The sequence below is a fragment of the Camellia sinensis genome, chromosome 5, assembly GCF_055761805.1.
Source record: "Camellia sinensis isolate YWXY chromosome 5, ASM5576180v1, whole genome shotgun sequence".
Lineage (NCBI taxonomy): Eukaryota > Viridiplantae > Streptophyta > Magnoliopsida > Ericales > Theaceae > Camellia > Camellia sinensis.
In genome coordinates, this window is record NC_138965.1 from 199,830,537 (window position 1) to 199,842,967 (window position 12,431).

General features: G+C 41.8%; 1 pseudogene; it reads left to right on the plus strand.

Annotated features, from left to right (window-relative positions):
- Positions 1 to 12,431, plus strand: part of LOC145789172 (putative mediator of RNA polymerase II transcription subunit 26c) — a 28,296-nt pseudogene that overhangs the window by 2,828 nt on the left and 13,037 nt on the right.

Genomic DNA, 12,431 nt, shown 5'->3' on the forward strand with positions numbered 1-12,431 from the left:
ATTTGTCAAAATGGCTTTGTATCATTGTAGCATTATTGCTATAATTTGACAATTTGCTATTATAGTATGTCTTTGGAGATGCTATAATAACATTTACCATTAGAGATGCTCTTAGATTTAGTATTTATGTAAAATTGTGAAAAATACAAATTTTTGCACCTTTTTTTTTCTTTTTATTTATTTATTTATTTTTTGTACTCAGACTTAGGATGGCCAATTATTTTGAGCTTCAAATTGTATGAAATTGTGTGCATTTGCCAAAGTTCATCTCAAATTTAATACGGACTTTTAAATTTTTCTCCAATTATACACAAAATTTGAAAATATGTTATTTAAATTTTAAAAACATTCCATCTGTGTTTGAGTTGCTTGGGTTAGATCTGCCCAAATTTAACTCCTACATGTATAGAATGATTTGCTGGTGATTATTGATATTTTTGCTACCAAAACAAGCTTATAGTATGGGTCGGAAGCTCAGGTTCAACAGGCTGATCTATAATTGGGCCATATTTTTAGCCCAATCTCCTTCCATGTGATTTTGTGAAAAAATGTATTTATAAACTTCTCATTCAATGATCGGTTTTAGAACTCCATTTGTTTATTATTACATGTAATCGGGACGGTTTAATGCGGTTTATCTTAATTGATTATACTTTTTTTTATTCTAAAAATTTTTGGCAAATTATTTGATTAAACTTTTGCTTATAATTTATTATGTAAAAATAATTTAAACTAAGAAATGAATACTTTAATTTTTATTTTTGATTATCAATTTTTAATTTATAATAAGTTGCACTGAACAAATTCTTGTTGTTTCATTTTGAGCTCATGTTTGATATATGAGATGTCAAAAATATATATATGGTTTAAAAATATAAAGTATATGAATATATATACATATACATATATATATATATATACACATATATATATTAGATGCAATTATTCATTAAAATGGAGAAATAATATTTATAATTTGGAAAAAATTATGCAAGTGTTCAAAAATTGTGCTATTGTAATCGTATACTGCGAAGTTACGTTGAGGGTGACCTTAGCTTAGCTTTGTGACTTGCAATCTAATCTATAAATCTTTTATCTTTTATTTTTTTTAATAAATTATAAATACAGCCTAGAATTTGATTAAAATATAAATTACTCCTATAATTTTAGCAATTACAATATAAACTTCTGATTTGACACTACGGTTTTTCCTAAAATTATTGTAGGTGACAACCATTTATAAACCAAAAAAACTCTTTTCGAACGATGTCTTATTGGCAGTAATTTTGTGTTTTGTAGTTATAAACTGCAAAGTGATAACCAAATGGTCACCAACCAGGCAACAGTGAATAACATCTCTGTGTTCGTTGCAGGAAAATACTATTTGGTGGATAGCGGCTATAGCAACAACACAATGTACCTAGCCCCATACAAGGGGTATAGGTATCACCAAAATGCCCATCGGAATTTAATACCACAGAATGAGTTCGAACTGTTCAATAAGGCACATTCGTCATTGCATAGTTGTATCGAGCGGACATTTGGTGCATGGAAGTTGAGGTGGGGGGCATTGCAGAATATTCAAAAGTTGAGTTTCTTTAATCAAGTGACCTTTATATGTGCATCGATGGCGTTACATAACTTCATATGCCGACACAGTGAAATTGATGAGGTCACGCTGGCTATCCCAAACAGCACCGAATACGTGGCCCCCGTTATAGCGATCCTGGTTTAGCCTCTCTTTATTTATTGTATTCCGGACTCGGTTCCGTGGATGTGTTGTTGTCTCATTCTCATTTGAATCCTTTACTCCTTGTATTTGAGTCTTGGGTTGTGTTGGGCAGGTTTGAAACAGGTTGGCTATGCTTTGAAGCCAAAGGTTGATGCCTAGAATTTGGCCTTCACGCTCAAGCGGAGCTTTTGACGCTCAAGCGGGCGTTTTGACGCTCGAGCGTAATTTTCCATATCCCAGTATTTTCTCTGCAGGTCTTCGTACATTCGAGCGGGAGTTTGACGCTCGAGCGTGACCCTTTGATTTTGTTCCTCCGATCGAGCGGGGAGTTGTATGCTCGAGCGGGGACCTAGTTCTGCAAAAGTTCTGGAAGCGTGCATCCGGCGCTCGAGCGGGGGTTTGGACGCTCGAGCGTGAGTCTGTGTCTGACGCTCGAGCTGGGAGTTCCATGCTCGAGCGGGGAGATGTGTATATCACTCCGAGATTTAGCTTTTTGGATCACTTTTTCAACCCCATTTCTCTCTCTTACTTTTCAAAACAGCCATTGGAGAGCTTCTCTCACTAAAACCTCCACTTCTCTCTAGGGTTTGATCTAGTTAGAGTAATTTAAACATAACTCTCATACACCTGATCTGAGACGGTGAATGAAGGAAAACTGAGAGAGAGAGAGAGAGAGAGAGAGAGAGAGAGGAATCTCAGAGAGAGGAGTCTCACGCCACTATATAGCTTCACCCTTTGGCCTTTGTAAAAAGTGTGTTGATCGTCGAGAGCTACATTTTGATCCGAGAATTTCGGGATTTGGAGCATCTTCGTTTTCTTCATCTCCTTCGTTGGGTTTCATCTTTTGAGGTAGGGATATCCTACTCCATCTTATGAGCTTTGTCTTAAAATTTTGGCATTTTGATATGTTGGGGGTCGTTGGGTAATTTTGTGAAGGTTTGGGGTCATTGTGTAATTTTCAAAAGATGGGGTTTCAAACATATAAACCTTTATGTATGTAATATATTGGAAAATGGACTCGGTATTGGTTTATTGATGGAAAACGGAACCTTAGGGTTGGTATTGAGATTTAGGGAAAGGCCCTAATTGTTTCGATAAATTAATTTGTATAATTAATTTTGGAAAAATGAGGAATTGAATAGGAAATATTCAAATGGGAAGTGTATGGGATTAAGGGTGTAGTTGGATTAATTTATCGCTCACCTAGACGAAATGTTGATATGTTATCCATTTGGTGCATTTATTTTCTGTTTAGAAATAACTGCTTTGGGCTATCGGTGGAGGATAGTTTTGATTGTTGTAGACAATGCATGATGATTAGGAAACTAAAACTAAACAATGGAATGTGTCATCGAATATGACGGTTGGAATAATACATTAACCTTATGTATTGATTGATTGTGCATATGATCTGTGTTTATATACATTGTGTTGTGTGGGAGGAGATATGGGATGTACTCCACGGTTTAGGAGAAGATAGGGGATGGACCTCTAGACCGGAAGTTGTTTTCCATTGATACAGCACTACAATGTGTATCATATGTGAAGTATGGAAGTGTTTTTGTTATATTGATACAGCACTAAAATGTGTATCATTTGTGAAGTATGGAAGTGGTTTTATGTATTATTGATACAACATCAAAATGTGTATCCGCCATGATTTTTGAAAGTATTTTAGTGATGAGATACTATCTCATTAAATTGTTTGGCCAGGTTCTGAGCCTTGTTTTCAAACTTAAAGTTGAATAAGAAATGGAAACTGAAGTGTAACATGGGTATGATTGTCATGAAATTGTAATGTGACATGAATTGGAATATAAGTGTGGACCATCTATCGAATGTTGTTATTTTAGTCATTGTTTATAGTTGGTTTAGTATATTTGTACTGGGCTGTGGCTCACCCTATATGGGACATCATTTTCAGGTACAGGTAGCATGCAACCTCCAAGGACATAGCTTGGGAGGCTTGAGACTGTTGGACTGTTTTGTGTTTTTGATTGTATTACATGTATATCAAGCCAAGGGCTTTCTTTGTATAGAGTTAGTACTCTCTTTTTGTAACCAAGTGTTGACTTGGAAAGTTGTAAGCCCATAGGGCATTTACTTTTGATGTCAACATGTAATACATTTTGTAAAGACTACTCTGATGGAATATATTTATGCTTTATCCACTTATGTTTAAGCATGCTTTTGTTGGATGATTTATGGGTTTATTTTGAGGGCGTTACAACTTGGTATCAGAGCGTACCGGGTTTGAAAACTTTGGATACGTGGGAAGTGATTTGTATCACAATGGGTTTGTCTCGCTTGTTAGAGACTTATGTGTGATAGTATGTGTTTATTTGATAACATGTTTATGTGACTACTTGGGTATAGGATTTAGTTTCTAGGATATTGATTGGATCCTTGGGTTTCTGTGAGTCTTGTTAGAAAAGCACTTGATCAATGCTGTTTCTAACCGGAACTCTAGTAACGCCTCGGGACTATCATTATCCGGAAATGAAATTTGTAAGTGCTTATGTGATTATGTGCTTACGTGGAATGAATTACTGTTGTCCATGCATTAGGACGCGAGTGTTGTAGCTTCGGCACATTTGTGAATGTGCTAACGTTCTTCATTACCTTTATTAGGATATCAAGACGAGGACAAGGAAGTAGACGTGGTAGGCGTGGTAGGCGTAGTAGGCAGGAGATGCCTTTACGGGATGATAATCCGGCGCCACAGGAGGGGGTTGGCCAGGCCAATGTGGCCGAGCCAGTAGGTCAGCAGGCTATGGGCGACTTAGCCCGTGGGATAGCCGACACTTTGAGAAAGTCTATGGGTATTCTCAGAGCTGAGAATCCAGTTCAGGCTCAAGTGCAAGCCCCGGTTGTTGAGGCAGGGCCTTCTTTCTTGAAGAGGGAGTTCTTCCGGTCTAATCCGGACGAGTTTGTTAGGGATCCAAAGGAGCCACTTAAGGCGGATGAGTGGTTGGAACAAATGACAAAAACGTTCGAGATGCTTGGTATCGAGGACGGTTCATTGAAAGTGACCTTGGCATCTTTCCAGCTTAAGGAGGGTGCGGGTCAATGGTGGAAATACATGAGGGGCCGTATTGGTGGCACGTGGGAGGCTTTTGTAGAGGCTTTCTAGGAGAAGTACTTATCTCCAGCAGTTAGGGAGAAGCTGAGAGAACAATTTTGCAGCTCAAGCAACTGAGTTTGTCTGTGGCCGAGTTTGAGGCTGCTTTTACTAGTCTGTCCAGGTTTGCACCTGAACTAGTGGCGTCTGAGGAACGCCGTTGCATTGAGTTTGAGAAGAAGTTGAGGTGTGGCCTCAAGATGAGAGTCGGGGGTTCTATGACCCGAGATTATGGGCGTCTTGTGAACGCTGCAGCCCATATGGAGATCATGATCCAGGAAGAGGAGGAAGGGCAGAAAGGCTCCAAGAGGAGCCAGGATGGTCAGGGTGATGGCAGGAGACAGAGGGGTTCTAACCCTCAGCAGTCTCAGGGAGGTTTTGCTAGATCGACCTTTCCAGTGCCGAGTGCAGGCTCGGGGAGAGGCAACCAGGGGGACATTACCTATTTCAAGGGTGGTCAGCTGGGCCACAAGTCTTCGGTTTGCCCACAGAGGGGAGGAGGTCAGCGAGCTGCTTCTTCTTCGCCTCGACCTCAAGGCCAGAGTCAGGGCAGAGGCCAGCCTTTGTCTTGTTATCAGTGTGGTCAGCCTGGGTACCTGAAAAGGTTTTGTCCACTGTTGAGTGCCACTTCAGGGGCGTCTGGTTCTAGGCAGACGCAGAGTTATCAGCCAGCTCAGTTTGTGCAGGCCTTGAGGGCCAATCTGGGAGCTTCGGTGTCCCAGTCTGTGCAACAGTCCTTTGCTCCTAGGGGTGAGCAGGTGGATCAGGGGCCTACAGGGCGCGTGTATGCTGTTACCGCGCAGGACCTAGTGCCGGCTCCATCAATTGTGAGAGGTACTTTTCTATTTTGCAACTCAGTTGCTAGTGTGTTGATTGATACGGGTGCATCTCATTCCTTTGTATCTGCTGTATTTGCATCTATTTTGGAGTTGGAGTTGGCACAATTAGCATCTCTTATCTGTGTTGTATCACCTGTTGGGGGTGAATTGAATTTGAAACAAGGTTGTAGAGGTTGTGATATAGAGGTCGTCGATCGTAGGCTTCCGTTCCCTTTTGTAGTTATGCCCATGACGGGTTTTGATGCTATTTTGGGTATGGACTGGCTATCGTCATACCGGGCTGTTGTCGATTGCTACTGCAAGAGGGTTATAGTATGTACCTTGAGCGGGGAGTGTTTCCATTTCTTGGGGGATCGGGTTGGTAGTGTGTTGCCACTGGTGTATGATCCGCGAGGGCGGAGAGAGCTTAGTGGTCTTCTTGCTAGCTTTATGAGTAGTGAGTGTGATGAGACCCAAATTGTATTGCCGATAGTGGTTTGTAAGTATTCGGATGTTTTTCCCGAGGATCTCGTTAGTTTGCCACCTCACCGAGAGATCGAGTTCTCTATTGATTTAGTGCCCAGCACGGCGCCGATTTCTATGGCACCTTACCGTTTTGCCTCAACTGAGTTGAGTGAATTGAAGATTCAGCTCCAGGAGTTGCTAGATAAGGGTTTTGTCTGCCCTAGTATTTCGCCGTGGGGAGCACCAACCCTCTTTGCTAAAAAGAAAGATGGTACCTTGAGACTTTGTATCGACTACCGGAAGTTGAATCGGGCTACGGTCAAGAATAAGTACTCTATGCCCCGTATAGATGATCTGTTTGACCAGTTGAAGGGTTCCCGTTGTTTCTCTAAGATAGACTTGAGATCGGGTTACCACCAGTTGAGGGTCAGGGAGGAGGATATTCCGAAGGCGGCATTCTGTACACGGTATGGCCACTATGAGTTTTTGGTGATGCCGTTTGGGCTCACCAATGCACCAGCAGTCTTTATGGACTTGATGAACCGGAAATTCTGGGAATTCTTAGATCGTTTTGTAGTCGTTTTCGTAGACGACATTCTGATTTATTCGCCTTCAGAGGAGGAGCACGAGGAACACTTGAGAGTGATGCTTGAATTGCTTAGAGCCCATAGGCTGTATGCCAAGTTTGGAAAGTGTGAGTTCTGGCTAGGGGAAGTCAAGTTCTTAGGCCATGTGGTTTCCGGGGAAGGGGTGTCTGTTGATACATCCAAGATAGAGGGAGTGCAAGATTGGGCATAGCCTAAGAGTGTTTTTGAGATCCACAGTTTTCTAGGATTAGCTGGGTATTATCGCCGGTTTGTGAAGGATTTCTCCAGGCTAGCTTCGCCGTTGACTAGATTGACACGGAAAGGGGTCAAGTTTGTATGGAGTGAGACTTGTGAAAAGTCGTTCCAGGAGTTGAAGGTTAGACTGACCACCGCTCCGATTTTGATTATTCCTGAGAGAGGTTTGGGTTATGCAGTTTACTGTGATGCCTCACGAGAGGGTTTGGGTTGTGTGTTGATGCAAGAGGGGAAAGTGGTAGCTTATGGCCCACGTCAGTTGAAAATATATGAGAGGAATTACCCTACACATGACCTAGAGTTAGCAGCAGTGATATTTGCCTTAAAAATTTGGAGGCACTACCTTTATGGTGAGAGGTTCGAGGTGTTCTCGGACCATAAGAGTTTGAAGTACCTGTTTACACAGAGGGACTTGAATTTGAGACAAAGAAGGTGGATGGAGTTCATTGAGGACTACGACTTTGAGTTGCACTATCACCTGGGAAAGGCCAATGTAGTGGCCAATGCCCTTAGCAGGAAATCCATTAGTGATGTAGCTTGTATAGCCATCCGGGAGTGGGAGATGTTGGGTGCACTTGGCGAGTTTGATTTGCTTTTAAGCAAATCTGTTGAGGCTGTGGCCTTGTTTTCGGCTGTTGCACAGCCTATACTTATGACTCGAGGGTTAGAGGCACAGGGAGGTGACCTTGAGGTAGAGTCTTTCCGAGAGAAGATTTCCAGTGGGAAGGTTGATGAGGGTTTGACGGTGTATCCCGACCAGAGTGTGAGATACCGAGACCGTTTGTTTGTACCGGAGTCTTGCCGAGAGGAAGTACTCCGAGAGTTTCACCATTCACGCCTTGCGGTGCATCCGTGAGGCATTAAGATGTATCGGGATTTGGGTCGCCAGTCTTGGTGGTGGGGTATGAAGAAGGATGTGGCAGTGTTTGTGTCTAAGTGCCTTACTTGTTAACAAGTGAAGGCTGAACATCAGAGGCCAGCGAGTTTGTTACAACCCTTGCCTACAGCTGAATGGAAGTGGGAGCATGTCACTATGGACTTCGTTATAGGTCTTCCGAGGACTCAGCGGGGTAGTGATGCTATTTGGGTAGTTGTAGACCGGTTGACTAAATCGGCGTACTTTATCCCTATGCGCGTGAGAGATTCGGTAGATCATCTTGCCGACTTGTATATTTGGGACATAGTGAGGTTACACGGGGTCCCAGTGTCGATCATCTCAGATAGAGACCCTCATTTTACTGCTAGGTTGTGGCAGAGTTTGCAGAGTGCTTTAGGCACTAGATTGACCTTTAGCACGACTTATCATTCTCAGACTGACGGGCAGTTCGAGCGTACTATTCAGATCCTTGAGGATATGCTTCGAGGTTGTGTCCTTGACTTTAGTGGGTCGTGGGAGAGGCACTTTCCCTTGGTGGAGTTTGCCTATAACAACAGTTTTCAGTCGAGCATCGGTATGGCACCGTTTGAGGCCTTGTATGGCCGACCTTGTAGGTCTCCGATTTGTTGGGCCGAGGTGGGTGATGCACCTTTGTTGGGTCCGGAGTTGGTAAGGGAGATGACGGAGAAAGTTAAGCTTATCCGTAGGAGGCTTGTTACAGCCCAGAGTCGCCAAAAGAGTTATGCCGACCGTAGGAGGAGGCCTTTGGCATTTGAGACGGGTGATCATGTTTTTCTGAAAATATCACCTAGGCAGGGTTTGATGAGGTTTGGGAAGAGTGGAAAGTTATCCGCTCGATTTATCGGTCCCTTTGAGATCCTTGAGAGGATTGGGGAGGTTGCTTATCGTTTGGCCTTATCGCCGCAGTTATCCGGAGTACATGACGTGTTTCATGTTAGTATACTTCGGAAGTACGAGCCGGATCCATCGCACGTGCTGGATTGGACCGACTTAGAGGTAGATGAGGATGCCTCGTATGAGGAGAGACCGGTTCGGGTCTTGGATAGGCGGGATCAAGTCTTGCGAGGCAAGACCATTCCCTTGGTAAAGGTTTTGTGGAAACATCACGGAGTGGAAGAAGCCACTTGGGAATGTGAGTTGGAGGTTCGTGAGAAGTATCCAGACTTGTTTGTTAATGTTTAACCATGTAATGGGAATTTTGTAACATTGTTGCACTTTAAGAGCATTAGATATGTCTTAAGTTGTAAAACATTGTATATGTTTTGATTTATGGGAGTATTGTGGAACTTACCTTGAAATGGAAGTTTATTTTAACATTGTATATGTTAATGATGTTTTAGAATTGCAATATATATTGTTGACATTGAAAATGTTATGGAATTGTGGAAATTGATATTGGAATTTGTTGAAATTCAAGGGAAAGCATGTTAATAATGCATGTTGAGCTATATATGGTATTTGCCTCTTGAAAAGAGATGAGATGACCGGTATTGGGTCAAGTTGATAGATGTTGAGTTGTAATACTATTGAGAATTGAGAAAAACTTGTTTTTGAAAACTTGTACTTAATTTTGGGGACGAAATTTCTTAAGGGGGGGAGGTTATAGCGATCCTGATTTATCATCTCTTTATTTATTGTATTCTGGACTCGGTTCCGTGGATGTGTTGTTGTCTCATTCTCATTTGAATCCTTTACTCCTTGTATTTGAGTTTTGGGTTGTGTTGGGCAGGTTTGAAACAGGTTGGCTATGCTTTGAAGCCAAAGGTTGATGCCCATAATTTGGCCTTCACGCTCGAGCGGAGCTTTTGACGCTCGAGCGGGCGTTTTGATGCTTGAGCGTAATTTTCCATCTCCCAGTATTTTCTCTGCAGGTCTTCGTACGTTCGAGCGGGAGTTTTGACGCTCGAGCGTGACTCTTTGATTTTGTTCCTCTGATCGAGTGGGGAGTTGGACGCTCGAGCGGGGACCTGGTTCTACAAAAGTTCTGGAAGCGTGCATCCGGCGCTCGAGCAGGGGTTTGGACGCTCGAGCGTGAGTCTGTGTCTGACGCTCAAACGGGGAGTTCCACACTCAAGCGGGGAGACGTGTATATCACTCCAAGATTTAGCTTTTTGGATCACTTTTTCAACTCCATTTCTCTCTCTTACTTTTCAAAACAGCCATTGGAGAGCTTCTCTCACTAAAACCTCCACTTCTCTCTAGGGTTTGATCTAGTTAGAGTAATCCCTCACCCTTTGGCCTTTGTAAAAAGTGTGTTGATCGTCGAGGGCTACATTTTGATCCGAGAATTTTGGGATTTGAAGCATCTTCGTTTTTTTCATCTCCTTCGTTGGGTTTCATCTTTTGAGGTAGGGATATCCTACTCCATCTTATGAGCTTTGTCATAAAATTTTGGCATTTTGATATGTTGGGGGTCGTTGGGTAATTTTGTGAAGGTTTGGGGTCGTTGTGTAATTTTCAAAAGATGGGGTTTCAAACATATAAACCTTTATGTATGCAATATATTGGAAAATGGACTCGGTATTGGTTTATTGATGGAAAACGGAACCTTAGGGTTGGTATTGAGATTTAAGGAAAGGCCCTAATTGTTTCGATAAATTAATTTGCATAATTAATTTTGAAAAAATGAGGAATTGAATAGGAAATATTCAAATGGGAAGTGTATGGGATTAAGGGTGTAGTTGGATTAATTTATCGCTCACCTAGACGAAATGTTGATATGTTATCCAGTTGGTGCATTTATTTTCTTTTTAGAAATAACTGCTTTGGGCTATCGGTGGAGGATAGTTTTGATTGTTGTAGACAATGCATGATGATTAGGCAAACTAAAACTAATCAATGGAATGTGTCATCGAATATGACGGTTGGAATAATATATTAACCTTATGTATTGATTGATTGTGTATATGATCTGTGTTTATATACATTGTGTTTTGTGGGAGGAGATATGGGATGTACTCCACGGTTTAGGGGAAGATAGGGGATGGACCTCTAGATCGGAAGTTGTTTTTCATTGATACAGCACTACAATGTGTATCATATGTGAAGTATGGAAGTGTTTTTGTTATATTGATACAGCACTAAAATGTGTATCATTTGTGAAGTATGGAAGCGGTTTTATGTATTATTGATACAACACCAAAATGTGTATCCGCCATGATTTTTGAAAGTATTTTAGTAATGAGATACTATTTCATTAAATTGTTTGGCCAGGTTCTGAGCCTTGTTTTCAAACTTAAAGTTGAATAAGAAATGGAAACTGAAGTGTAACATGGGTATGATTGTCATGAAACTGTAATGTGACATGAATTGGAATATAAGTGTGGACCATCTATTGAATGCTATTATTTTAGTCATTGTTTATAGTTGTTTAGTATATTTGTACTGGGCTGTGGCTCACCCTATATGGGATATCATTTTCAGGTACAGGTAGCATGCCACCTCCAAGGACATAGCTTGGGAGGCTTGAGACTGTTGGACTGCTTTGTGTTTTTGATTGTATTACATGTATATCAACAATTAGGGCCTTTTTCCATAATTACAACACCAACTCTAAGGTTCCATTTTCATCAATAATCCAATATGAGTCCATTTTCCAATGTATTACATACATAAAGGTTTATATGTTTGAAACCCCATCTTTTGAAAAATTACACAATGACCCCAAACTTTCACAAAATTACCCAACGACCCCCAACATATCAAAATGCCAAAATTCAAAGACAAAGGTCATAAGATGGAGTAGGATATCCCTACATCGAAGTTAAAGCTCAAATGGAGAAGGAGACCAAACTCAAAGTGCTCCAAATTCCAAACTTTTCAGATCAAGACGAAGCCCTCGACGATCAACACACCTTTTGCAAAGACAAAAAGGTAGTGGGACACTCTAGCTGGATCAAACCCTAGAGAGAAGGGAGATTCTAGAGAGAGGAGCTCTCAAAATCGATTTTGGAAAAGTAAGAGAGAGAGAGAAAGTGTAAAAAGTGATTCAAAAATGGCCAGCTGCCAACTGATATACGTATGACCCCCTCGAGCGGGGAATAGAGCGCTTGAGCATCAAGTACAAAAATCTGGACACGCTCGAGCGCCAAGACACAAGAATAAAATATATCCGCTCGAGTGCGAAAGCCAGTCCGCTCGAGCGTGGATTTCTCCCTTCCAGAACTTTCACAGACAAAGCACTACCCGCTCGAGCGCCAAAATACCGGCTCGAGCGCGTTTCGCTCGAGCGTAAGAAAACCCGCTCGAGTGTGAAAAACACACCTGCAGAAGTTTTGCAGGGACACGAAATACTGGGAGTGTGTAAAACCCGCTTGAGCGCAATAAGTCCCGCTCGAGCAGACAACCAAACACCAGAACTCTGCTCGAGCGCAGAATGACTCGCTCGAGCGTAACACCAAAAACCTGGGCAACTACATTAGAAACCAAAACTCAACCTACCTGTTCGAGACAAGCCCAACACATCCCAAAACTCAAACATACGGAATTAAAGGATAACAACAAGGTACACAACCACCAACTCCACGGAACCAAAGTCCGGAATACAACAAATACA